Source organism: Marmota flaviventris, chromosome 10 (genome assembly GCF_047511675.1).
Source record: "Marmota flaviventris isolate mMarFla1 chromosome 10, mMarFla1.hap1, whole genome shotgun sequence".
Taxonomy (NCBI): domain Eukaryota; kingdom Metazoa; phylum Chordata; class Mammalia; order Rodentia; family Sciuridae; genus Marmota; species Marmota flaviventris.
The window spans coordinates 117,020,789-117,034,870 of NC_092507.1; the positions used below are offsets into that span (position 1 = coordinate 117,020,789).

At 39.7% G+C, this 14,082-nt stretch overlaps 1 pseudogene; it reads right to left on the reverse strand.

Annotated features, from left to right (window-relative positions):
* Nucleotides 1-3,866: 3,866 nt before the first annotated feature.
* Nucleotides 3,867-4,192, reverse strand: LOC114079133 (thioredoxin pseudogene; annotated as a pseudogene).
* Between the last annotated feature and the right edge of the window lie 9,890 nt (nucleotides 4,193-14,082).

Below are 14,082 nucleotides of genomic sequence, written 5' to 3' on the forward strand. Positions count from 1 at the left end.
TAGGGGATAGGAAATGTAGCAGAATACAACAGTCACTAATATGCCATTTTGTAAAAATGTGAATGTGTAACCGATGTGATTCTGCAATTTGTATTTGGGGTAAAAATGGGAGTTCATAACCCACTTGAGTCCAATGTATGAAAGATGATATGTCATGAGCTTTGTAATGTTTTGAACAACCAATAAAAAAACAAACAAACAAACAAAAAAAAGAAATAAGCCAATCACAAAGAAACAAAGGCCAAATGTTCTCTCTGATACGTGTATTTTAACACAATAAGAGTGGGGGGAAAGCAGAATAGAACTCATTCATTTGATTAGACAAAGAGAATGAAGGGAAGGGATGTGAGATGGGAATTAGGAATGAATCAGACATAATTTCCCATGTTCATGTATAAATATACAACCAGCGTACCTCCACATCAAGTCCAAGCAAAAGAACATAAAGTTATACTCCATTAGTAGGTATAATAGGTCGAAATACACTCTACTGTCTTGTATATCTAAAGAGAACAAATAAAAAATAAATGAGATGGATTTATACATCAGATAATGTCTGTTTCTGATTATTAACACTGTTTCCTGAATGTATAAAAGGTTTAAGCTGGGAATATAGCTCAGTTGGCAGAGTGCTTGCCTTGCATGCACAAGGCCCTGGGTTCAAGCCCTAGCACCACCAAATAAATAAATAAATAAATAAATAGGTTTAAGACTATTGTTTGATTTCTGCCAGTAATGTGATCTCAAATAGGGGATATAATACATAACTAAGTAAAGGTTTGGGTAAATTACACAATGCATACAAATATTATAAGAGTTTTAGAATTTATAGATCTTCATAGAGGCTAAATAAATACCAAAAATACATTAGCACTGTGACAGAAATTATATTTCTTATTCCAAAGATAGTATAAGAACTAAATATGTTTTTGCTTTTGTAAATGACATTTTGTATTTTCCTTGCAAAACTTTATAACTGTTGCCTGTTAGAGTTTTGAGTAAGTACTAATTGTAACAGAACGACCTAAGTTGAGACCATAAGGAATCCCCTCCAGGACAGATAAAACACAGCACTGACTCCCAGCACTGATACAAACGTGAAGCCAACAAAGGGCTAACTGTAAATTACAGATATTCAAGTTGAAACCTATTACTGCCGCTTCAAGAATGCAAATCTGGCCTGCTGGATGTTTAAAACCAGAACTTGCAGACCAAAGTCAAGGAAGTAAAAAAGTCCAGGAGAAAATAGCCAACATTTTGGCTTTTGCCCTTTTTTCCCCCCCGATGGATGGACTGAGGGCTATTGTGCTTAATGATGTCGTGAACAAGGGAGCGCAGATCTCTCTCTGACATAGCGATTTCATCTTCTTTGAGAATGGATTCAGTAGTGGGGTTGCTGGATCATACAGTAGCGCTGTTTGTAATTTTGGGAGAAACCGTGAATTATTGTACACGATGGGTGTATTAACTTACATCACCACCAACGGTATACAGGGGTTCCCTCTTCTCACATCCTCTCCAACACTTGTTGACTTTCACCTATTTGATAGGCAACCATTCTCACAGGTGTGAGCTCTGGGTGGTTCTAATCTCTGTTTCCGTAATTATTAATGATTTGAACTTATGCCCATTTCAAACCTATTGGCCATTTGTATGTGTTCTTTGGACAAATATCTATTCAGTGTCTTTGTCAATTTTTATTGAATTGTTTCTTTTATTGTTACCAAATTGAGTCCCTTATACAGTGGATATTAAGCCTTTATGAGATACATCATTTGGAAAGATTTTCTCCCATTCTGTAGGTTTACCTTTTGTCTCTGTTTATTATTTTCTGGCTACACAAAATTTTTTTTTAGTTTGATGCAATCCTACTAGTCTATATTTTTGCTTTTGCTGCCTGTGATTTTGGAGTCATATCTAAAAAATTATTGCCAAAAGCAATATCAAAATTTCCCCTGAGTTTCCTCCAGCAGTTTTACAGTTTCTGATTTTAATATTTGAGACTTTATTCTATTTTGAATTTTTTCTTCTTACCATGTGAGGTAAGCATTGAATTTGATTATTTTACTTGTGAATGCTCATTTTTCTCTAAACCATTTATTGAAGAGACCATCTAAATTTCTAATTTATAAATCATCAGTTAATTTTAAATTCACAAGATTATTTCTGGAATCTTTATTCTGTTCTATTGTTCATATATCTGTTTTTAAGCTAATTCAATTATGTTTCAATTACTAGTACTATGGCTTAGTACTATGTTTTGAAATCAGGTAGGTTTATGTCTCCAATTTTGTTCTTTACCCAAGAACAAATTCTGCCAAATCAATAGAATTTAATTCTAGCAGAATTGTTTTGCTATATTGCTTTGACTATTTGGGGTCTTTTGTAGATTTTAAAATTGGGTTTCTAATTTCTGGGAAAATCATATTGGAATATGAATATATATATATATATATATATATATATATATGTTTGTACCAGGTATTGAACTCAGGTGCACTTGACCACTGAGCCAAATCCCCAGCCCTATTTTGTCTTTTACTTAGAGACAAGGTTTCACTGGGTAGCTTAGCACCTTGCTGTTGCTAAGGCTGGCTTTGAACTCATGATCCTCCTGTCTCAGCCTGCTGAGCTGCTGGCTATTGGCAGTACTTCTGTACTTCACACTTTTCATAAATTTAAAAAATTACAGGTGTGAGCCAATGTGGCCAGCTATCATTGGAATTTTGATAGGGGAGGCATTGGATCTGAGGATCACTTTGGGTAGAGAGGACATTTTCAATATATTAATTCTTCCAATTCATGATTATAGGATATCCTTCCATTTATTTGTACCTGTCTCAACTTCTTTCATCAATATTTTCAGTATACAGAATTTCAAATACTTGATTATATTTATTCCTAAGTATTTTATTTTATTATCCTTTATTATATGGGAGTGTTTTTATAGGGCTCCAGATGGATATAATTATAGCCATCTTGATTGCAACTGCCATCTTGCCCTCAGGTGACTCTGGCACTCATTTCAAACCCTATAAGATAAAGTTGTTAAGATGCCTGTTAATTGATGGTTGACCTGTTAATAGTGTTTCAGAAATCCCAGGTACATTCCAGTTGGTCACAGGCTGTTTGTCTAACTTAGCATACAAACCCCTTCCTCCTGTCTTGCTGCTGTTAAAGACACATCCATCTCTTTGTCCCTAATAAATTGCATTTTGTGCTATTCTAGATTTATCCATTTTTTAATCTGGTCTCTTAGTAACTTCTGCTTTTGGTGACCTCTGCTTATACATTGGACTCTCTTGAAACAGATTTTTTAAGGATTTCTTTTTCAGACAGTTCATTGTTAATACATAGAAATTATTTATGTATGTTGAATTGTAAGCTGCAACTTTATTGAATTTGCTCATTGTTTCTAATGTGCCCCCCCCACACACACCTTTTGGAGTCTTTACAGTTTTCTACATTGAGATTATGTCATTTGTTTATGAGAGAAGTCAATTTTTCTTTTTTCCTTTGCCATTAGGACGTTTTTAATTTTTTTTCTTGCTTAATTGCTCTGGCTGGGACCCCTAGGTTGAGAAAAATGGTGAAAGTAGACATCTTTGCCTTGTTCTTGATTTTTAGAGAAAAATCTTTCAACATTTTACCATTGAGTATGATGTTAGCACAAGCTTATGATATATAGCCTACATAATATTCAGGTATATTCCCTCCATCATAATTTGTTGAGAGTTTATTTCTTTTTTAAAAAAATGGTAGAATGAATATTTTATTGGCAGTAGGATATATAGTTTCTGTACTTCATACTTTTCATAAATTTAAAAAATTACAAGTTTTGAACAACTGATGGATGGTTATATTGTTCAGAAATCACAGACAAATCCATTAATGGTGGCTTCAAGTTTTTCCTTATTAGCTCCAGAAAACTCACCTACCTTTTGACACTTTTAATAAATTGGAAAATGGGCATGCATTTGACTTTACGGTCCTTAGTAATATCCTGACAGTTGTCTACAACTACTTTAAGGAACAACAAGTTGGAATACTTTTCAGAGAGGGAATGAAAGAGAGCCTTGATCATTTTGCAAGGGCCACCTCATATAGCTGAAAAGTCAACTAATACAAGCTTGTGTCCTGCAGACTCTGAGATTTCCTGAAAAGCTTCCTGGTTGCTGATCTGTTTCACCATTTTGGCTGTTGGGGGTCTAATGAGTGACTGTTGCATCTGATGGAAACAGATCCAAGGCACCATGCGACAGAGTTGGGAGGGGAGCTTGCAGCCTGCCTTATTTTTATCTTTTTTTCCTTTTTAAAAAATTCGAACATTAAGCCTCTGTTTGCATCACTAATAAATAATTGACTTCCCAAAAAAAGTTTAAAAAATCATGCATTAAAACTGTACATAATAGTGAGATTGAAAGTTTTTATTTTTTGTCATAAAAGATGATGAAAATGCTTTTCTGCATCTATTGTGTGGTCAAATGTTTTCTGTCCTTCATTTTGTTAATGTGATCCATCAATCTATTACTTTGCTTATTTGAACTATCTTTGCATTCCAAGGATAAATCCCACTTGCTCATGGCAAATGATCCTCTTACTGGGATGTTGAATTTCAGTTGCTAGCATTTTGTTGAGAATTTTCAGATCTGTACTTATCAGGGATTTTGGACTGTAATTTCCCTTCCTTGTAGTGTACTGATCTGACTTTGGTGTCAGGGTAATGCTGACTTTGTATAATTAATATATAAAAATTCTCTCCTCTTCAGTATTTTGGAAGAATTTGAAAAAGACTGATATCAATTCTTCTTTAAATGTTCAGTAGAATTCAGCCCTAAAGTCATCAGATCCTGAGCTTTTCTTTGATGGAAGATTTTAAAATTATTACTGTCAGTCTCCTGACTTATGATTGGTCTGTGCAGAGTTTCATCATAATTCCATCTTGAAAGGTGGTGTATTTGTAGGAGTCTATTCATTTCTTGAAAGTTATCTAACTTGTTGGTATATAATTGTTTAGTCTCATGATTCTTTGTACTTTTGTGGTATGTGTTGTAATCTCTCCTTTTTCTGATTTTACTTATTCAAGTCTTTTCTCATTTTTAAAAGTTTGTCCAGCTAAAAGTCGGCTTTTTTTTTTTTTTTTTTTGTCAGCTAGTTTTTAGGTCTCTGTTTCTTTGGGTCAGTTACTGAAAACCATTGTGTTCTTTGGGTGGTGTTTTGTTTACTTGCTTTTTCCTGTTTCTTCTTGCCTTTCTTTCTCTGTGGTTTGCTCACTGATGGAACCCTCAACTCTTCCAGACTTTATGGACTGTTTTCAGTGGTGAGTGTGAAGGCACCAGCTGAGTGGCATCAATAGTTCTGGCTCCAATGGGGACACGCATGCTAACCTCCATGCATTTTCTCAGCTGAGTTTGATGCAGAGCAAAGATTACAGGTGTAGCCAATAATGTGGAGTCTTCAGAGGCACCGAGCACTTGGGATCTTCAGTAGTGGAGGCATCTGTGGTCCTTCCAATATCCTTTTCCCCCACCTGGTTAATCATGGTGGAGAGGAGCCCTCTTGAGTTTCAGATCCAGCTTGAGTGGCGCCAGAGACTGATGTGCCATGCCCATGCATCAGACACGGGCATGGGTGTGTATGGAGGGACGTGAAGAGGGGAAGCCAAGAAGAAAAAGCCAAGCTTGCTTCCTAACCACTCATTCTTCACAGTAACTAATTCAGCTCCATGAGAGTAAGAAAAAACTCCACTGAGAACGGCATTCACCTTCTGAATAGCCTAACTGCCTGTTAAATGCCTCACTACCTCTCAGCCCTAATGTGCTGGGGACACACATTAACATGAGTTTTGGAAAGGACAAATTATATCCAAATCATCGACTTTTCAATTTCTCTTTTTTTCTTTCTTGCTTTAATTTAAAAAAAAAAAATTTAATTGCCTATTTATTTTGAAGGTGAAGGCTGATATTTCTTAGTCTGCCATCTTGCTGATGTTACTCTGTCCTGTGCTTCTGTGTCCTTCAAGAGCCATTTTGCATTTGTTTCTTCTAAGTCCTAGAAATACCGTCAGCTCAGGACCGAGTCTTATGGTGATTCCTTATTTGGGGCTTCCCAGAAACACACCCATGCACGTGACACAGTCCTGGGTTTTGCTATTGTGGGATAAAATTTCTATTTCCCCCAGAGCTCATACAAACACAAATTTCTTGTTATCTGTCTAGGCTGGTGGGTGGCTTTCCCCGCCACCGACCACTCATTTGGAATCTACACTTTATGCTGGTGGTTTAGTTTTAAGAGTCTGCCTTTTGAAAGCCCAAATTTTTATCCCTTAGTTCCACATAGACATATGTGTCTATGTAAATTACCTAGTATAGAGTTTCCTCTCTCATACCTCCTTCCGGGTGGTGGGGGGCTCTAATGCCATTTTAAATATTTAACTTTTAATTTTTACTTCCCGTTTTGTCTGTAATGGGGGGAATTTCCTTCCTTCTTGCATGTTTAGGTTTGCACTTAAAGTTAGATGCTATTTATTCATCACGCACAAGCATTTAAAGTGGGAGGATTTGCAGGATTTTTAGTCTACCACAGTTTCCCAGAACCAATAAACTCCACTTCTTGTTTTCCCAGTGGGGATGTGGCTTTATTTTCATTTTGGCTTTTTTCCCATCTTTTAATGAGACTTTGAAAGTAAGGAGATTTAAATATCAGTCCTTATTTATCCAGCTTGGATCACGGAATAGTTATTGTAATGGAAAATATACATTTATATTTAACATAACAATAAATCCTAAAAATATTCCTGCCTGAAAACAGAGGCTTTCTGAAAATATTGGTAACCTTTAATATTATCTGTATTCATAGGCTTCTATTGTTCTTTGATCGTCTTTCTCTCTCTTTTTTTTTCTTTTTAACTTTTTTTAGTTGTCAACGCACCTTTATTTTGCTTATTTTTATGTGGTGCTGAGGATCGAACCTGGTGCCTCACATACGCTAGGAAAGTGCTCTACCACTGAGCCACAACCCCAGCCCCGATTGTCTTTCTCTTGTAACCAGCAGTAATCTCTTGCAGTATTGTGACCATCAATTCAAAAACCATATTTTAAAACTTCTTACTTTTAGTCTCCAATGTATCTGATGCCACATGAAAGGGAAGTTTGAATTATGAAATTCAAATTATGAGTTAGAAATTATTGGGGGGAAACTCTAACTTTGGTTACACGTGGATGTTGAAATTGTTAGAAGGGAGCTCTAGAACTGAGCCTGTCCTTTGCTCTCTCCTTGCTCAGCTCTGGGTTCCCTGCCCAGTGGGGCAGTTTATAATTTTGCCACGTACATTATTATGCATCATCCTCTTGAATGGGTCTGTAGTAGGTGGCTTCTTTCCTGGAGAGTGGAGGTTTCCTGTAAGTCATAGACAAAGCTGCCATCATGCTACTCATAGGCAGCAGCAGGCTGAGCTTGAGCATGATGCTTACAGAGAGGAGGAAAGAAGCTAACGGTGAGACAAATACCTGAGAAAGTGGTCAGAGAGAGCTCCGCAGAATTTATATAACAAGACTGCAATTCACGTGGCAGCAAGTCTAGAATGTCTTCTAACGGGAATCTCCGGAATTAAGAACAATTGGTGGGGGGGCGGTGGTGGGGGACCTCTATCAAGAAAAGAAGATCAGGCTTCTCTTTAAAAAAAACAAACAGTGAATTCATAACTCATTAAAATCAAGGTGCAGGAATCTGGGCATGTGCCTGAATTCTGGCTTTCCTCTGACACCCCACATCCAATCAGCCACCAAGTCCTACAGATTCTGATTCTCTGGCATTTCTTGTAATTATCCTCCCCATGTATCAGTGGTCACCCAACTACTCTATTTCTCTCTAATTGTTTCTCTCCAGTCCACAACGTACCCAGTTGTTAAAATCCAAAATAATTTTGCTGTGATCATGGTTAAAAGGTTCCTATTAGTCTCAGAATAGTTAGGAGTTCATGGAACTTCTTACCTACATCTCCCCTCAAGGTTCTGAACTAAATTGAGAATAAAGTCAGATTGGAACCCAACTATCAGCCTTACTAGACCATGCCAGACTGGATCGTGAGCCTTGGATCTGAGCCAAATGGAGGGTTTCTACTTTTCTCAATAGACTTTGGGGTTCATTTGTTAAGACAGTTGTGGCCTACCCAAAAGCAGAGGAAGCAGGCTTCTCTGACGGCTCCTTGAAATTCCACATGGGAAAATGAGTATGAAAGATTACTCTCTGCTTCGGGACAAAGAAGAGGGAGTAAGAAACTGTGAGGTGGTGTCTTCATCCCAACTCATCAATCAGATGGGCCTCTTCTCTCATGCCGAAGAGAAAGCAGTAGGGACGGGGGAGCACTGTTACTGTTCTTTTCTGGGAAATGCAGTGCATGCCTCCTCCACCCTGCGGAAATATGAGGGTTCTCACCGGATTTTCAGCATGTTTGCAAGGTGTGTCCTCATTTTTTCCCCTGCCCACCTTTGGGATTTGTCTCCTTGTACGGATGCATCTGCCAATCTCAAGTAACCGTGGTTCCCTGAGAAGCCCACATTTGTCCCTGTCACTTATCTTGCTTTTGCTGCTTTCTAGGCCTGGAGGGTCCCCTCCTCCCAAGTCTTCATTGTTTGATTAAAACCTACCCATCCCTCAATATCCACTTCTTTAATGTAATTTAATTTTTAATGTCAATTTCTTTTGAAAGCCTTTATTTCTCCACTCCTTAACCTCCACCGTGTCTATTCACATCCTGTATAGAGTTCCCCACGGGGTATGACACATGAATGCGTCATCTATCAATGTTAGTCTTCTGTTGCTAAGCTGGGATTCTTAGAAGGTTGGGGACCATATCTTTTTATCTGTGTGCATGTGGTGCATTAGCAGAGTGCCCAGAAAGTAGAGAGCGTTGAAGAGAACTTTATAAAATAGATGAATGTATGAATGGAGGCCTCAGTCAGTGATGTCATGCTTCCTCTCTTGGAAGTCATACCTTTGTGAACCGGGAAGGAGTTTAAACAGAACATGTTAGAAGATTAAGCAGAAAACCTCAGGGGAAACCAATATTGAAAGCCAAAAATACAATCTGGATCTTGGTTCTTGACTTCTTTGACCACAATACAACTGATACTTACCTGCTTGCCAGGAAGACACCCACAGGAAACTGTTGTGGGTGCTTCTTCAAGGGCTGGTACAGCCAATGACCCATGGACTGCAGTTACCCTTAGTCATCAGCCTTCGTTTCTTCAGGAAAACCCACACAGGTATCATTAAAACAGAAAGTAGAGAAGCTGCAACTGAATTTTCTTTGATCCCCTAGGGGGTCCCCCCCCCCACCTGCTGTCCCCATGGAGTGCCACCCACCTGCCAGAGGCATCTTCTCCCACAGAGGGAGGGCTGCTTCCTGTGGCAGATGCTGCTGTAATGTCTTCCAAAAATCATGATATCTTCCTCCCCCTGCCTCTCCTCAGACTCCAAAACTGGATTCCCCTTTATTCTCCACCCGAGGAGTAGCAATGCCTTTTTGAACCAGCATATCTTCTACACTATTGAAGGAACTGATACTCTTCATAAAAAATTCATATAAACGTATAAAAGACATAGAAGCTCTGTAAAACTCCAGTCAATACAGAAGTCATTACCTGAAAGCACAAGTTTATTCTTGCCATTCTCTAATTTCTTGGAATAAATATGCAAATGCAAGTTTTTTTTGGAACTAGATCTCTAGGGCATGTCCTTCTTCCTCTCTGCCAGAGAGGGAATGATTGATAGCTTCCAGCCCTTCTTACTCAGTTCAAATTCCCTATCATGATTTGGTCTGTTCCGGGTCTCCACTGTAGCTCTATAAATTAATGAATGACACTGAAGAGGATCTTCTAGGTAGAAGGGACTCAGTCTGCCTGAATAACATCTAGAAAGTGTCTATGGAGATAATATCTAGATTTCTTCTGGCGAATTCTGCTCCAGGAGTTCCCCAACCAACAGTATCACCTTTATTGTACCTCCAGAAGTATATATTTATTTATAACTTTGGGCACAACATTCTTAGATCAAGTCTCATTCAACAAAGACACATAATGTTGTTCCAGGTAAGTAAAATTACTGTGACCACGACAACTATGATAATCAGGATTATGACTACTCTATTGCCATTTATGCAGCGCTTATACTATGGTAAGTGATTTATATACAATATGATATTTAATTCTGTCATAATGGCTCTCAAACCCCAAGTTCAACTACAGATATCTAGGGTTCTCTGAAGTTAACTGCACCATTTTTCAACTTTAACTGTAACTATCCCAGTAATCAACCTCTTCAGTTGGGAAATGTGATTTATTTGGCCCTGACGTATAGTTCCTGAAGATGCTATTTGTTTCTGTCTCAACCCTAATGTGCCCCAACTTGGCATTGTTATTTTGTATCCTATTCAAGATATTGAACACGGTTCACAGAGAAGACTGTTTCTCGGCACCTGTATTCTTCTGTATGCTACCCACGGTGGAATCTCCGAGTTAAGGATCTACCTAGTGGATCTAAGGGGCTTTTTTCATTTATCTAATGCTGATTCCCTCAATATCTGTGACTCCAATATGTTGGTAGCTAAATATCTTTGCACAAGAAGTATTGTTTTCTCTCACTTTAGCCAATTTCTCCATACAAAATGTCATTTCTACCACTTATAACCTTAATCATTAAGTTGCTTTTTCCCCGGAGGAACATTAAGTTTCTAGTCTCTGGTTGTGGTTCTAAGTTTGCATCCAATTTTGGGTATGCTTTTAAGCTATTTCTATACACCTATAAATGTCTACTGGCTGTCTACCAGCTGATAATACTCAGAGGGCTTGCTGTCACCCTTGTTTCCTACCATCTCACTACAATAGCCTTGGTCTCTGGCTCATTGGTCTCTTCTTTACCTGCAACACTCCTTTTAGAACCAACCATGAATTCTACCTCATACCACTTTGTAATGCCTAAGGAAATATAAATTCTCAACTGAAGTGGCCACATTTTTATGAATGGAATATCAGAATAAATGAAGGACATCAATAGTGTGAATAATCTCTTCAGATGTCTATGAAAATATAGGTACCTACCACCAACTCTCCACCGTCTTCCGCATGCTCCTCCGCATATTCTCTCCTCAGTTCACTTCCCATCAGAATACCATGCCTTCCTGGCTGGTGAGATTGAGAGGAATGACAGACCTATAAGTCTGAAGCCCATCCAGGAGGCACAGCCTAATGAGAAAAGTGACAGCTCTGTCCCCAGGGAGAGAAGAACCTTCTCTCTTCCAAACTCTGATTGCCCATTCACCTGTGCAGAATGGCGTTGTTTGGCACACTTTGAGGGGAGAAAGACCACAAAACCCACAGCTTATTTTTTTTTAAATACACAAATAGCAGATTTTTAAAAGAATACTAGAAATCACTAATAAACAAAGTTAGAAAAATAAACATCACTTTAAATTCCATTATTCAGATATAATTACACTAACTCTTTGGTGCTTATTGTACAAGATACCTTTTATTAGGGTGGGGTTGAGTGGTGTACAGTAACTGAATTGCATTCTGCAGCCACTTTTCCTTAAGAATATATCCTAAGCACCTGATCTTTTTAAATTTTTTATTAGTTCATTACATTTATTCATAGTGGTGGGATTCGCTATTGAAAGGAAAGTGACCACAACACTCAGAGCAACCAAGAGATCTTTATTACAGCAGTGCAACAGAGGAGAAAAGAGAGAAAGAGAAGAGGAGAGAGAGAGAGAGAGAGAGAGAGAGAGAGAGAGCAAGAGAGAGAGAGAAAAGCAAGAGATATAGCAAGAGAGAGAGAGCAAGAGAGAGAGGGGCCCAGCAGGAGGGAGTTTTTATAGGCCAAATCTAATGAGGTCTCTGGGTCTGCAAGCTACCTTGTTGGCACAAGGGGGGTTACGTGTTCGGCCTTGAGCAGGGGGTTGAGTGTTTAGCCTTGAGTGGGGGCTTGGGCACTTGGGCTTGAAGCAAATAGTTGATAAAGAACCAGACAGAGGGTTTGAGTGGCCAGGTCATCCTGCAGCTAACTTTATTTGGCATGCCCTGCAGACAACTTACTCAGCCTGTCCTGCACCTAACATTCCTCCCTTTTTGTTTTTCTAAGTGACATGGGGGATGGCGTAAAGTCCTCTGGCTACTTCCTGCCTAATGGTGGGCGGTGTAGGACCTAGGAGGGAAAGTGGAGGAATGTTCAGGGGACAGGTCTGAGAACACCAGGGCAGCCAAAAATAATACTCAGTGGCTATAGATAACTACTTTGGTAGGGGTAAAATCCATAAAAGTTCCTTGAAGCCACAAGTCGTTGATGGCATCAAACCAGTCCTGGATGGAGGAGATTCTTGGTATCAGCCACTGGTCCTGTAGTAGGGATTCTAGGAAGTATCGGAGGTGGCTTGGTTGAATCCAGTAATGTTAAGGGTGACAGCCCGATTGCAGCCAGTGGAAGGACAATGACCTTGACCCATAAACTGAGAGTGGGTGGTGTCATCCTGGTGCCATGTCGCTTGGATGTTAAAGCACCATCTGTGGTTGGGATAGAAACTTGAGACAGAATAATGATTAGTAAAAGAAAAGGGTTGGCGAGAAATTTTGAGTTTGATGGGCATGGTGGAAGTCCAGGACTGGACATTTGGAACAGGTGCCTTTTTAAGGCAGGAGACATAGTACCAGGGAGAGTGTCTAAAAGCTTGGTCACCATTGGGGCAGTAAGTATGACTGTATGGGGTCCCGTCCAGCAAGGTTTCAATGATTGAGAATGCAGTTCCTGAAGTAAGACTGAGTCACCCAGTTGAAGAGGGTCCAATTGAGTTTGTGGTTGTGCTGGGATTGAGGCAATGAATGGCGCAGGAAGGCACTGGTATGCATGTTCCCTTAGGAGTTTGTATGGAAGTGTAAGATAGGTCACAAGGGGAGGAGGAGTGATTGGAAAGCTTTGGGTGGTTAAGAAAGGGCACCCATAGAATTGCTCAAAGGGGCTAAGGCCTGAGGGGGCCCTTGGGGCTGCCTGATTCAGGTGAGGGCCAACGGCAGGAGATTGGGCCAGAACAGCCTGAGTTCAATAGCAAGTTTAGTGAGATGATCCTTGAGAATGCCGTTAGGCCTCTCAACCTTACCCAAGGATTGGGGTTGGTGGGGGTTGTGGAGCCTCCAAGTGATGTTGAGGCCTTTGGAAACTATTGAACAACCTGAGAAGTAAAGGCCAGACTGTTGTCTGACTGGATGGAGGCGGGAAGTCTGAACCTGGGAATGATCTGCCGGATGAGGATGGAGGTGACGGTGTCAGCAGTTTCCCTGGATGTAGGGAAGGCTTCTATCCAACCTAAAAAAGTATCAACCAAAGTAAGTAGGTAGCGAAGCTTTTTGTGCCTAGGCACATGAGTGAAGTTTATCCACCAGTCTTCGTCTGGCTGGTGGCTCCTCATCTGAGGTGTGGGGAGTTTAGGTTTGATGCTTCCTTGTGGGGATACTGTAGAGCAGACAGAATAAGCAGGTGGACCTGCTGGAGAGTAGTTCTCATTCCTAGGAAGTGAAAGAGGGGTTGTAAAATCTGGAAAAGGGGTTAGGGAGGGTTTTAGGTGGGGGCAGAGTCTCTGGAGCTAGAGGAGTTGGTCATGAGTCGTAAGTCTCCTTGGGCATCAGGGACTGGTAGTTTTAAAGAAGTGGTTGATTGACTGACTGGTTGGTGAATTTGTGTATCTGATCTTGCAGGAACTTCTGTAGGCAATTTAATAGACATAGTCCTATTAGTAGAAACATAAAGAGGACTAATAGGGGTCCTGCGAGGGGGAGGAGCCAAGGCCATACTTGACTGAACATTCCCCATGGAGCCTGTTGGCTAGTTGCTGTCTCCTCTTTTTTTAGCTGTTCTTGTCTTTCATTATTCCTAAGAATGACTTTTTGGCTTAACTGTTTTTGGTAGGTGTTTAAGATCAAGCTGGTCAAAATTGACTTTGTTTCTATCTATTGTTAAGACTCAGCCAAGTTCCCATAGGGGTCGCTCGTGGGGGAACTTGAGAGCAGCTTCTTAGTTCTGCTAGTGCCATCT